This window comes from Hyperolius riggenbachi, chromosome 11, assembly GCF_040937935.1.
Source record: "Hyperolius riggenbachi isolate aHypRig1 chromosome 11, aHypRig1.pri, whole genome shotgun sequence".
In the NCBI taxonomy this organism is placed as follows: Eukaryota; Metazoa; Chordata; class Amphibia; order Anura; family Hyperoliidae; genus Hyperolius; species Hyperolius riggenbachi.
In genome coordinates this window covers 176,688,667-176,701,983 of record NC_090656.1, presented here as the reverse complement: position 1 = coordinate 176,701,983, position 13,317 = coordinate 176,688,667, and the positions used below count along the sequence as shown (strand labels likewise).

Here is a 13,317-nt window from a genome sequence, read left to right as displayed (position 1 = left end):
TTGTATAACAGTACTGAATATCAATATACATAGGTTAATTTTGCATTCATAGAGATATAGTATGTAATGGTAAAATACTTTATCTCCCCTTATCTATTTAGCTCATGATTCATCTCTCCTTATTTGTTTATCTCATTCATTCACTCTCCTTATAGTTAAGGTAAAAAAATAAGTAAGCTTTGTGAATTAACCCCAATATGTGGTATTTATAACACTTTACATGTGATCATATTTAACTTTTTATTTATTGACCCTCCTTCTCTTCTCCTCCTTCTGACAACATTATCTCTATTGTTTGTTTATTGGATCAGACTTTACGCTATATTTTTACACATCATAGGTAATCCACAAATCAGGAATTTTCAACAGAGGGTGAGGTTTCCCTAGGTAGTATGGTTGTATTTTGTATGTATAATGCTGTGGGTGCAATATATTCAAAGCTGTTTTTTAGTTTGGTTCCTTTTTAAAGTCCATGAGAATCAATATAAAAAAAATCTGCCAAATACTTACCTAAGGAGAGGGAAGGCTCTGGATCCTATCGAGCATTCCCGCTCCTTTCTTGGTCCCTGTTCCAGCGCTGGCTCCCTGGTAGCAGTATTCAACCAATTTTGTCTCTGCCGACCAATGGAGGCTTAGGAAAGTCTTCTGGAGCCTTAGAGCTCCCGAAGACAAGCCATTCCACACAGCACACACACGCACTTGCACGTGCGCAGTAGGGGCCACCCGTCTTCGGGAGCACTCGCCCCCCAAAAACTTTCGAAGTCCCCCACGGCAGGGGATTCAAACGGGGGAGCTGCCACTGCAACGAGGGGACCAGGAGAGGAGTGGAAAAGCTCTATAGGACCCAGAGACTTCCCTCTCCTTAGGTAAGTATCTGGCTGTTTTTTTTCTGATTCCCATTGATCTAAAGGACTCGTTTCCACTACAAGCCTGCAAATTTGCAGGCTATTTTATGGATGCGAATGCGTTTGTGTCCATTTTTGCATGCAAATTCACATGCGTAATTACTGACTTATTTATTTATTTTTTTGTTGTTTTTCATCTCTATTGCCATCCAAAAAATTGTAGTGCTGCTGTGCAGATTTTTTCTGTGTGCGATTTCTGGATACAGTGGAAACAAGCCCATTGAAATAAATTACTATCCAAATTTGTGTGCGGCTAATCCACACAAATTTGCATATAATGGAAACAAGCCCTTATAGTTAAAAGTAAAGGCCTGAAACAAGAGCTCCACAGTCCATGCAAATGTATTGCTTCCAGTGCAGGTTGCCCAGACTGCCTTGCTCCATGTAAATTGTTTTACACTTAATCTGAGGAACATGTCACTGCTATCAATCCCAAGTGGTTTCGTCTTTAAAGACACATATCACGTCTTCATCAGCTGTTACATGATGTAGCCCTGATCCCTGGAATAGTGCGGGCAGTGTCGTTTCCTGGGGAACAGTTGCCGCCTGAAACACACTGAGCTGGTATTCACAGCCTTAATTGTTAACAGGTGAAGGATTTCTCATCGCTATGAATGAAATGAATCTCTAGCTGCCTGATTTGCATACTTCAAAACATATGCATGCCTGACGTGTTCTGGAATATGTGTTATTGCAGCTGTAGTTTACTGCTGACCCTTCACAGGAAAGGGAAAAGTGCACTCTGACTTCAACACCATCATCGTAAATTAGGCTCTGCTTGCGATATGGTAAATACTAAACTTGTTAAAACGTGCAATAGGTGAAAGAAATGAAGGGAAAACTCACAAAATGACATTATGATCAAGCCATACTGTAATTAGATCTCGTTAAAAAAAAAAGCAATGGTTCGGTCTCAGCCTGCAAACTGCTACAGCTTTGCTGCCCAAAAATTTAACTTGCAACTATAGCAACGGTAGAATGTTTGGTGGCAAGGACTTTACAGGACAATCCTCTCTCTGTTTTTGCTATTGGGTTACTACTTTCCCAGAAGTCTACTCCAATAAAGGAAAATTGCTTCATTGCAGTTTTTAGGCTCAGCTGGATGCTCTGTTTAATTGTTTTCTTTTCTTTCTTTTTTTTGTAGTTCTGACACTCAGATCTAAGATATCTAACCAGTTACTTAGCATTCATAAAACTGTCACATATCAAAAGTTAGTTAAATGTATAACACTTAAAGTAATAAGGACTCTTAGGTTACTAAGTTCACCAGTGGGGTAATTAAATACAGAAAATCAGAAGGTTCATATGAACAGAGCCCGGCCATGAAATATCAGCTTCATTAGCACACTTTTGTGCCTGGGCCTAGTTTGCATCATAGTCTGTGTACGTTTATTGTCATATAAATAGATTTACTAACAGAGCATCAGAACTGACACAAAGAAAAAAAAAGGAGAAAAGAAAGAAAGATGAATAGTAGTAGAGAAAAAGTGCAACAGTCACTCTGATCCCACCTCACTCTAGGAAACGGACTAGGATATTGCTAGATCACTATCCATACATTCCCTAATTAAACCATCATACTGGAAACCTAAAGCTTGTAAAGGTTCATAGGAAGTTCTACAAGGTCATGAGATGTATCAGATAAGATATTATCCTCAATTCCTAAATAAAACATCATTTTCTACTTCCATTCATTTATACACGGGATAGGTGGCGATTTACACCATTCTACTATCATTTTTCATGCAAATAGTAGTGCAAAAATTCGATAATTTCCCTTCAGTGGTTTCCTCTATACCAGAGCCAATCTCCTGACTAAATCCAAACAACATTGTGAGTATGTTAATATTCTTACTAAGACCAAAATGTCTGTGGAGATAATTGTGTACCTCATTCCAAAAGGACCACGTTTTTGGACAATGCCACTACATATGTAAATAGTTGGGGGAGGGTTCCTTACATCTCCAACAAATATGTTCAGAATTATACCTTCCTTTTTTTTTTTTTTTTCAAAAATGTTATTGAATTTTAGATTTTAAAGTTTAGGGAAAATACAATTGACACATCAGATAAGGTCAAAAAGTAATTGACATATAAGAATTAACAGATGTCATTAGGAAATAACAAAATAACAGGGTATGCAGTGGGTAGATATACACCGTTGGCTTGGAGTGTGCCCCAGAGGACTATACCCAACTATCTGAGGCATGCTACATGTATGCCTTCCTTTTTTGAACTTTCCCAGAACCAGACACCATTGCATCACAAGCTTGTATTGAATTAACTGACAAGCAGATATCCTAGAGGACCAGATGCTATCCCAAAAATGTTTTCCATGCCGAGTCATTAATTGGAGTCCCCAGGTCTCACACCCATTTATTGTAAATAGGGGCTCGAGCCGGTTGGTCAGATTTCTTGAGAAAACTGTAGATCCAGGAAATTACTTTAGTTAGTATCTTTCTTTCCAAAACCATATTTTCAAATTAATTTACTGATTGCCTGATTTCCCCAATTTCTTTTTACAAACCACCCTACTATGTGCCTACTATGTGCCTGGGCCATAAAAAAGGTTTTTAATGGATCATTAAGTTTATGTACACTCTCAAGTGAGTTCCTTGATAATAATAACAACAAGGTGTATACTCTTGAATTCTACTTGAATGGAGAGGTTATCTAGCAAAATCTTGAGCACCACGCATTAAAGCACCCTTGATTTTAGCTGCCAGTGGAAAAATAGATTTAAAAACTAATGACACAAGTGTGATTAATCAGAGCATCAAAACAATGCAAACTGATCAATTTTAGCTGTGTAGTGCTTTCAGTGGTGTATTCCAGTTTTCTCCATTATATTAGTACTTTCTAAGCTTTGTAGTGCTCCTTATAGTATATGCCATCTTCCTCCATTGCACCGATAGCTGCTTAGCTTTGTATTGCTCCCAGTAGTGTATGCCATCTTTCTCCATTGTACCGATAGCTTCTTAGCTTGGTAGTGCTCCCACTAATGTATGCCAGATCTCTCCATTACACCAGTAGTTTCCCAGCTCAGTAGTGCTCCCAGTAGTGTATGCCAGCTTTCCCTTGTCCTCAGCAGTGTGTTACCCCTTTACAAAGCTTTCAATAGATTGTACCTCTAGATTGTAAGCCTTTGGGCAGGGTCCTCCTCCTTTTGTGTCCTACCTGATCATGCACCTCCATTACTGTGCACCCATGCTATGCATCTGAGTGAACCTAACTTGCCTAATCTCCATGCTCCCCTCCAGTGACTGACTAAGCATGACCTTGTACTCATACTGTGCTGCATGATCTGGTCTTTATTGTATTCCTGTATTGTCATTTTGCTGTATGTCACCCCTAAATATTGTCTGTAACCTAAACTAATGTCCAGCGCTGCGTAATATGTTGGTGCTTTATAAATAGAATAAATGAATAAATAAATAATATACTCCAGGTTTTCTTTCTTCAATTCTCTAGCTTTAATGTGTATGTCAGCTTTACAACTCACCCATTAGCATGTGCCATATTTCTGCAGTACCCCAGTCATCTGTGTCAGTTTCCATTGCATCCAGTAATGTCATTGTAATGCTGGGGGGTCATACTTTCTGACCACCCTGCGCAACAAGGCTAGTAGCTAGATAATGGAAGAGGCTCCACAGATGGACACAGCAGTAATAAAAAAGGGAGCAAGATTGCCCAGAGCAACTGCAGTTTTGGGCCTCCTATCAGGCTAGATGGTATGTGATCCAATTTGCAACAGACGTAGTCGGTAACAGGCTTGGGTCATACACATTAAATCAGATGTCAGTCGTATTAGAAAGATTAGGCAGAATCGTAGTCGAGAGGCAGGCAAAGGCCAGTATACAATACAATATTACAATAATACAATACTGACTGACTAGAGAACATATATATTGTGCTGATGTGCAATATATGAAATGTAGCTCTCAAATAACTCACTAGCTAAAGCACAAGTAATGACAATTAACAAGACAGACAACAGACAGACAGACGCAATTCTCAGCCAATCTAGTCGCTGTTTCAGCAACAGCAACATTCACACTGAGATAGACAAGACTAACAGGTCGGAGCGAACTAATGGCAACCGCTGCTATAGTTTGTCCTCAAGAACAAGGCTAGAAGGTATACTACCAGTCACCAACGTGGTGCTGGCAGAATCTAACTATCAGGATCAGAAGGACTTCACTGACCCCCGCAGGTGAGCAAATGTCCAGCAGACATGACAATACAGAGCAAGGCATTATACATTTACAATAACAACTTTCACAGCATAGACTCAACGACAACTCAGAGAGCTTAACGCTATGTCTGGCGAGGTCAGAAATGGGAGGCAGACTTTTATGCCGGCATCAGCCAATGGATGCAAGCATGCAAATTTCCACACAGCTATCTGGCCGCAGCTCAGCTGCAACAAGCAATTTGTGGAATGATGACAGCATCCTGAGCTGCCCAGAACTACAGAGCGATTGCAAATGACAATGAGACTTATTGTTAATGCACAACCGAATGCAAGCAGATAAGCCAGAACTATCCGTTTGCAGCTCCACTGCAACGGACAGAATATGCTACAGGAGGGATCCTTACAGTCATCTAACTTAACTAAACCCTGGGTAGTGAAGGCCAGGCTTTTCCAGTGCCTCCAGTAGTATGAGACTCAGAATCATATTTATTGCGCCAAGTACACCTGAGGTTGTACCCGGAATTATTTCTGGCACATACAGGGTCGGTGATGGTACAGTAAATAGACAGACAGTAGAATATACATACAGTAAGCATATAAACAATGTATGGTGCATAGTAGAGGACGAGAGGCGTCATCCGAGTGCTATGTGAGTGGAACTGCTACAATTATTTGAGGTGCTCAACTACTCTGCAGCGCAGTATGTCCTTGGGAGAGTGTAATGCAGAAAGAAAGAGAAAGAGAGAAGAGAGAAAAATGACAGAAGAAAAGTCAAGAAGCAGGACAGTGGAGGGAGAGGGACAGAGAGTCCCCTGGTGGTTACTCCCCAGAAGTGACCTGCTGGTTATATGGCTTGGATAGAAGTCCCTCTGTGGCAATTCTTAAAAAATGTAGCCACCGGTTTGTGGCCTAGTCCAGTGAAGTGGTCAGAAGGCCAGGAACCTTATCCCTAGTATGTGCCAGCTTTTCCAACTTAGAGGGAAAATCTTTTTGCTGTGAAAAAAATTCAGTGTTTCTATGATGCTTCTAACAGAAAGTGGCATAGAAGAGTATCTATGTCACCAGCTAGTCAATGGATTAGTTCAGGTGTTAAAAATGAGTAGGAAAACATATTGCCTTGTGCAAGTAATTATTCCTGTTGGAAAGTAAAACATGGGCACTTGAAAGGGAAGCTCCACTTTTGTTTAACAAATAAAAATTAGCAGGAACATGGATTAATGCTGCAAACATTCTTTAAGTTAAAGCTATTAAAAATGATCTTTCTGTTTTAGTTGACATCCAGCTAATCATTTCAAAAAAAATCCCTGTAATGTCTAATTTGCAGGTTTACTAACTTAACAACAGTACTCTGTTATGAGAACAGTTGCCATAAGATTGTCCAGAAAGTCCCACCCTGATGCAGGAGTAATTAGCTGCCTATCTGAATTTTAAATGGAGACAGCTCAATACATCACACCCAAAGGTGAGCGTTTTTTTTTTGTGTGCTAATGTTTGTTTGTTAATGACATTGCCATGGAGACTCACAACATTGTTGGCTTAACATCATAAGTATTTTGTTATTGTCTAAGATGAATGTTAATAGACTGGAGTTGCTTTAAAGTGACACTGAAGCGAAAAAAAACAACAAACACAAACTAATGATAAACCGTAATGAATTGTATGTTTAGTATGGATAATTCATAGAACATTAGTGTCACGGAAGAGCCGTGAGAAAAAATAACGCAATCACAATCAGTTTGCTGCACCGATTGTCGTTGCGTTGCCAGATCTGGATTGTCTGTCTGTGGATACCAGGCAGTCAAACCTGGGGTCTCTCCTCCTCTCAGCAGAGAAATAGCATTAACTTAGGTGTAGGATGACTGTTGATTTGCCAATGAACTAGGAACAAACTCTTGTGTCCAAGAGGCTAGTGTTTATTTTTAATTACCTGAAGACAAAGGGTCTGCACTCTGGCAGAACCTCAGATAGGTGTCAATTGCTTCCACCATTTGATGAGCCCAGCAAAGGGAGCTTCCCTCATAGCTTGAGGCCAGACGGCCTGACTCCGTCAGCAGCAGAGAGAAAATGAATGCTGTTTATGATTTTTTCTTTACGGAATATAGTATGTAGGATAATTATGAGAGTTGTATCATTGGGTTTGTGGCGTCTTGCGGAATCTTTCGAGACCAGCCTTGGGGGGCGAGGGGTAATCTACAACCAAGTTATTAAACTCCTCAGGAACGGGATCCTCTGCCCTAATCAAGTCTGATGTCATAGGAATTGTCATAATCTGAGGAATATTCATCTGTTATGTGCGCAAATGTGGCATTTATCGGTTTTGAGTTACAGTGTTTTATAAGTTTAAACCTAAATCTCTCTCCAAGGACTTGAACTGTGATTGGTTAGTAATTCAGAGGGGGCAGGCATTGTCACACCCCCAAACCAGCTTCATCAAAAGCACATTGCCAGCAGGCGGACCTCATTCCTCCAAATTCCATCTTCTTGGGAGCATGTTGTCGCTTTGAGGAACAGTGGCGGCCATCTTGTCTGAACTTTTCTCCTGAACTGAAACAAAGGAACTTTACGAGTTTTCCCAGAAAGGACATATTTCCACGAACTTTAAGTATCCGTATTTTCTTCCCTTTTATTTTTTATACTGTGCTATTATTTGTCTCTATAATTGTTGATTTTGACGATTTTCTGTATATATTAATTATTTATATTGCATTTTTAATAAACAATGCTAATGTCATTTATTTGTTAAGCTACCCTGTGTAACGATTGGTGTCAGCAACACAGATTTTTCAGATTATTGGTGATCTGCAGTATCACCAATAATACAGATGCTATACCTGATTATGTGGTGATCTGCAGAATCACCAATAATACTAGTATAGCTAGACACAGGACACCTAATGTGGAATTGTGTTTGGTGCAACAGTAATTGGAGAAGTTATCTCCCAAGGAGCGGGAGATACAGACAATACTGCTGCCAAGGATCCCCTGAGGGGCAGGGGATTCGGACTGCACTGCAGCCAGTGGACACCTGAGAAGCAGGGACCACTGACGGTGTTTGAGAGTATGATCACCTGAAGAGCAGGTGATCAAGACTAAGCTATAGCCTAGGATCCCCTGAGGAGCAGGGAATACAGACTGTACTGCAGCCAAGAATTCCCTGAGGAGCAGGGAATTCAGATTGTACTGCAGCCAGTGGATACTTGAGGAGCAAGGACCACTGACTGTGCTGCAAGGGTGGTCACAGGTGGAATGAGTGATTATGACTGTACTACAGCCAAGGATTCCCTGAGGAGCAGGGAATCGGACTGTACTGCAGCCAGTGGACCCCTGAGGAGCAGGGACCACTGACTGTGCTGCAAGATGATCTCCTGAGGAGCAGGTGAGCAACAGACTCTGCTTGCAGCTAACAGGCGCCTGAGGAGCAAGTGTCACAGACAGTACAGCAAGGCTGATCACCTAAGGGTTAGGTGACAGCCCTTAAGAATTCCCTCACTAGTGGCAAGACCCACTAGTGAGGGCAGAAAGGTCAGACAAGCAAGGTCAGCAACGAACAGACAGATATAGTACAGAGGCGGAAGACTGATTCGGTATCGAGGTACAGGCAGTGTCGGCAACAGTTATCAGATAGGCAGAAGTACCGAATCAGTAAGCAAGAGAGTAGTCAGGAAGGCGAGAGATCATAACAGATAAACAGTAGTAATATAGCAATATCCTAGTCTAGGTGTGAAGTCCTTGGTTTCAACACCTGGGAACTAGACTAACAGATGAACAGTAGCAATATAGCAATATCCTAGTCTAGGTGTGAAGTCCTTGGTTTCCACACCTGGGAACTAGACTAAAGAATGGTACACAAGTCTTACAATACAATAGTACTTAAAGCTATCAACGGAATCTGACTTCCCAGCTCCGGCTGGTTCTAACACACTGTAAGATCTGACTAGGGTCTGAGTGCTCACACGTAAGCATTCGCAACAGCAGACAACTCGCAACTGACAGGCAAGTCCTATAAATACCCAGAGCGCTCCACAGTGCTGCCCCAGTCACTCAGCCAATCTGGAGCATAGCTGGAGTCAGCTGACCGGCTTGATCAGCTGACTCCCCTTTTACTTGCATAAAGGTCCTGTCGCCTGGCGCGCGCGTGCGTAGCTCTTAATCTGTGTGCACTAGAAGGACCAGGCAAACCAGCAGCATGTAGCTGCGCGGCAGAAGCCGCCGGCTGGAACGCGGAGATGGCCGCCATGCCGCTTGCCCATGCGGCGGCATCTCCGCTATTCTTTACACCCTGCTATTCAGCCGCACAAAACTGAACCCTGGCTACTGAAGAGTCGCTACTATTGTTGATAGCTAGATAAAATGGAGTGTGTTTAACCGTTTTCTATTTGCAGGTCTAGAGTCAGCAAGTCAGTGGGTTCCTCTGTCCCATGGTAACAGAGGTGGTGGCAGTTATACCCTGAAATAGTGTGTAATTTGTAATTACCGTAACCCACAGGCTCCCTTCTAGTCGGTCTGCTACCAAAATCCCAGCGGTTTCTGCGCACCAATTGCGACTGCAGATTGCATGGTCTGTGTGCTGAAACCGATTGGAAGGCATTGTGCGGTCTGGCCACTAGGGGCCCTGTAACAATTAGTAGCAAAAAAAAGTGTCTCATATTTTTATTTTCAGATACATAGCTTTTTTTTATAACATTGCATCATTCTCTAATATTTGCAGTGTACAAACTATACTCTGTATTTTAAACTATGAAACTGAGCAGGAAAATTCAAATGGTCATTAGCTCTGCAGTAAAACCTTAAACAAACAAGTAACAGTGAGAGAAAGGGTGAGATAAGTGCTTCAGAAAATAGCATTGCTCTCTGACTAAATTAATTAGTCGGAGAGCTCAGAGCATGTGCATAGTTGATAACTGTAGTTTCTTCCTGTACTGGAAACAATATGGCACTTATATCTGTGCTACTAATGTTCTATTTCTTTGCTGTACTACACATACAAATCATTATATCATACGTTTATTTTCACTTCAGATTCCCTTTAAATCACTGCTATCATACAATTACCAGATAAAACCACCTATCTAAAATTGTGTAGGTCCCCTTGTGCCTCGGAAAGAGCTGGGACTCACTAAAGGTAGGCATACATCCAGTGATTTTGCAGCGACTAAGCTACCGGCTTTATTGGGTGATCGACTACAGTGCAGTTGATTAAAAGTAGGTCATCTAGAGACCCACACATTACAAGCGATTATCATATGCAATTCACCTTCACTAAGAAATCTGAACGATGTTGTACCTCCATGCTCGGAATCCAAAAATCGATTATTCGTCGATTGAAATCATGTGAACAGTAGCCAATTCCTATACAATCAACCAATATCTTCCAGCCTGCTCCATTGACAATTTGACACGATTCACCCAGATATCAGTTAATTATTGTCAATCGTGCATACTGGGACACATTTAATTCTCTCTCGATTTGATAAAATTATTAAATCAGTTGGTCAATCGGGCCATCAAATCGCTAGACGTATAGCCACCTTAAAGTGGGATAAAACGCTTCAATAGAAATGTAAGACGTTTTAAATCAGGATGATACCATTTATTGGCTAACTAAAAAGAATAAGAATAAGCAAGCTTTCGGCCTTGCAGCCTTCGTCGGGCCTAAATCCTGTATGCTTGCAGGCGGATGGTACAGATAGCTTTATACATGCAACATCAAAAGGGAAAACATATATTTTTTTCAAGCATAAATACAAGTCATTAAGATGCCTTAAGTGAAACAGAACATAAACATAAATGGGGTGGGAAGTTGTTAGCTGAGATAAGAATCCTTGTTTACACCATTAGCAATCCTCCTTAAGATTTCCAGGTGTGGGTTGTAGGTGACAACCAAAGGGACACGTTTCTCTTTCTGGTTTTGCTTATATTTCAGGAGTTCAGTCCTGGGGATGATGTTGGCTTTCCTGATTTGGGCCTCAGCCATGGGAGGACTGTAACCTTGTTTAATGAAAGTGTTCTTAAGGCGATCCAGGTGCTTGTCTCTGTCCATCCTGTCAGAACAAATCCGGTTGTACCTTATAGCTTGGCTGTAAATTATAGAGTGTTTAATGTGCTTGGGATGAAAACTGTCATATCTTAGGTATGTGGGACGGTCTGTAGGTTTGCCATACACAGAGGTTTGTAGGTTGTTGCCCCTGATGTATATGGTGGTGTCCAGAAAGTTAATCTCTGTGTAAGAGTAGGTAAGTTTCAATTTGATTGTAGAATGGAAGGCATTGAAGTTCCTGTGGAACATGAGAAGATCATCCTCACTAGTGGACCAGATGATTAAAATATCATCAATGAAGGCTACAAGGCCGAAAGCTTGCTTATTGTTATTCTTTTTAGTTAGCCAATAAATAGTATCATCCTGATTTAAAACTTCTTGCTTTTACTGATGGCTAACACGGTACAATACCCTACTGCTAGTACAATAAAAATGTGTTTTCCTACTTTTTATTACCCACTGTTACCATATTTGATTTTGTGCACAAGTAAAAATTGTCTGTTTACAAATGACAAGGTCTCAAAGTACAGGTTATCTGCTCTGGAAGCTGGCATTGCATTTCATTGCATAGCTGTATTTATATATTGAAATCTATCTAGTGATCATTTCTCAACTGCACACATACTAGAAGCAGAGAGAGCTCAGTTTCAGAAGTTTGCTAATGTTTACTAAATGTATCTGACAAAGGAATGTAAACAAAATATGTTATCACCTCTTTGGGTGTGGCCAGAAGCTGATGCAAGGAGCTTTCTACTGAAGAACAAAATGCTGTGCTTAACTCTTTGAATGCTGGTGTGCTTCAATTTTTTTGTTTTAGCAGGTTCAAGGCTGTAAATAATCTTTAAGAGCAAAGAAGAAATTCTGAGTTTCATAATACTTTAAGGCCCAGTGCACACCAAAAACCTCTAGCAGATCTGCAAAACGCTAGAGGTTTTTGTAGCAGATTTCAAAGCAATTCTAGGCACGTTTAGAGACGTTTTCTAAACATGCCTAGCGTTTTTTGGAGTCTTTTTGGGTAGCAGATTACAAATATTGTTACAGTAAAAGCTGTTACTGAACAGCTTCTGTAACAAAAACGCCTGGAAAACCGCTCTGATCTACCGTTTTTCAGAGCGGTTTTCCACTTTCCTATACTTTAACATTGAGGCAGAAATGCCTCAGAAATCTAAAAAAATCCTGCAGCCCCTGAGTTTGCTTAAAAAACAAACCTCTCTGGTGTGCACAATCCCATTCACTTTCATTAGCCAAGCGGTTTTCCCCTACAAGCGTTTTAAAAAACGCTTCAGAACCGCTCAGGTGTGCACCAGCCCTAAGACCTAGACTTCACAGGACCTCCAATGATGACCTGCGATATCTGGGTGAATTTTCTTTGGGCCCTTTGGTTTCCTCCAACACCCTAAAAACATACAGAAAAGTTAATTGGTTCCACCTCAAATTTGGCATTTGCCTACAATAAAAACACGTGACTATAACAGAGATTAGATTGTGAGGTCCTCTGAGGTACAATTAGGGACATGACTGTGGACTCTATATAAGTATATAATCATCATCTTCGTCATCATCCATCTGGCACCACAATGTTAACAGCAGATTCTTCAAGTCTCTAATTCCTTCATGATGCCTCACCCAAACATGTAAACATAGCCTAACATTCTAGCCCTAACATGTAAACCTAACCTCCCCCTACCCTACCCTCTATTATTATTATTATTTATTATTTATTAGATTTATATAGCGCCAACATATTACGCAGCGCTGTACAATAAATAGGATTACAGACAATGGTAACAGGGTTGACAGAACAATACAGGTAACAGACCATAGATACAACAATACAGGTAATAGCAATAAGATACGCAACACAATGCAGATAATAGTACAATGCCAGATCATAAACTGGAATGGTAGTGGTAAAAAATTACCAGTTCCAAATTCTGGGTAAAGTGCACACAGTCAAGTATGATACACAAGGGGAGAGGGCCCTGCCAAAGGCTTACAATCTAGAGGGAGGGGCTGGTGACACAAAAGGAGGGGGTGCATCAAGAAGTTATTGGCAGAAAGGATTAGGGTAGTGTTGAGTTGATGTAGGCCTCCTTGAAGAAGTGAGTTTTGAGTGCTTTTTTGAAGGTGTTGAAGGTGGGAGCGAGCCTGATGGGCAGCGGGAGAGAGTTCCACAGGAT

The 13,317-nt window shown here is 41.0% G+C and overlaps 1 long non-coding RNA gene across 2 annotated transcripts in view; it reads left to right on the top strand.

The window, feature by feature from the left end:
* Nucleotides 1-13,317, top strand: part of LOC137538311 (uncharacterized) — a 112,067-nt gene that overhangs the window by 58,669 nt on the left and 40,081 nt on the right. Inside the window, exon 4 of one of the 2 annotated variants that reach the window (XR_011024745.1) lies at nt 6,425-6,556. The exons of the other annotated variant lie outside the window; for it this stretch is intronic. This is a non-coding gene — a long non-coding RNA (uncharacterized lncRNA). Of the gene's footprint in view, nt 1-6,424; nt 6,557-13,317 lie in introns of those variants that run through there. 2 annotated transcript variants of the gene reach the window in all.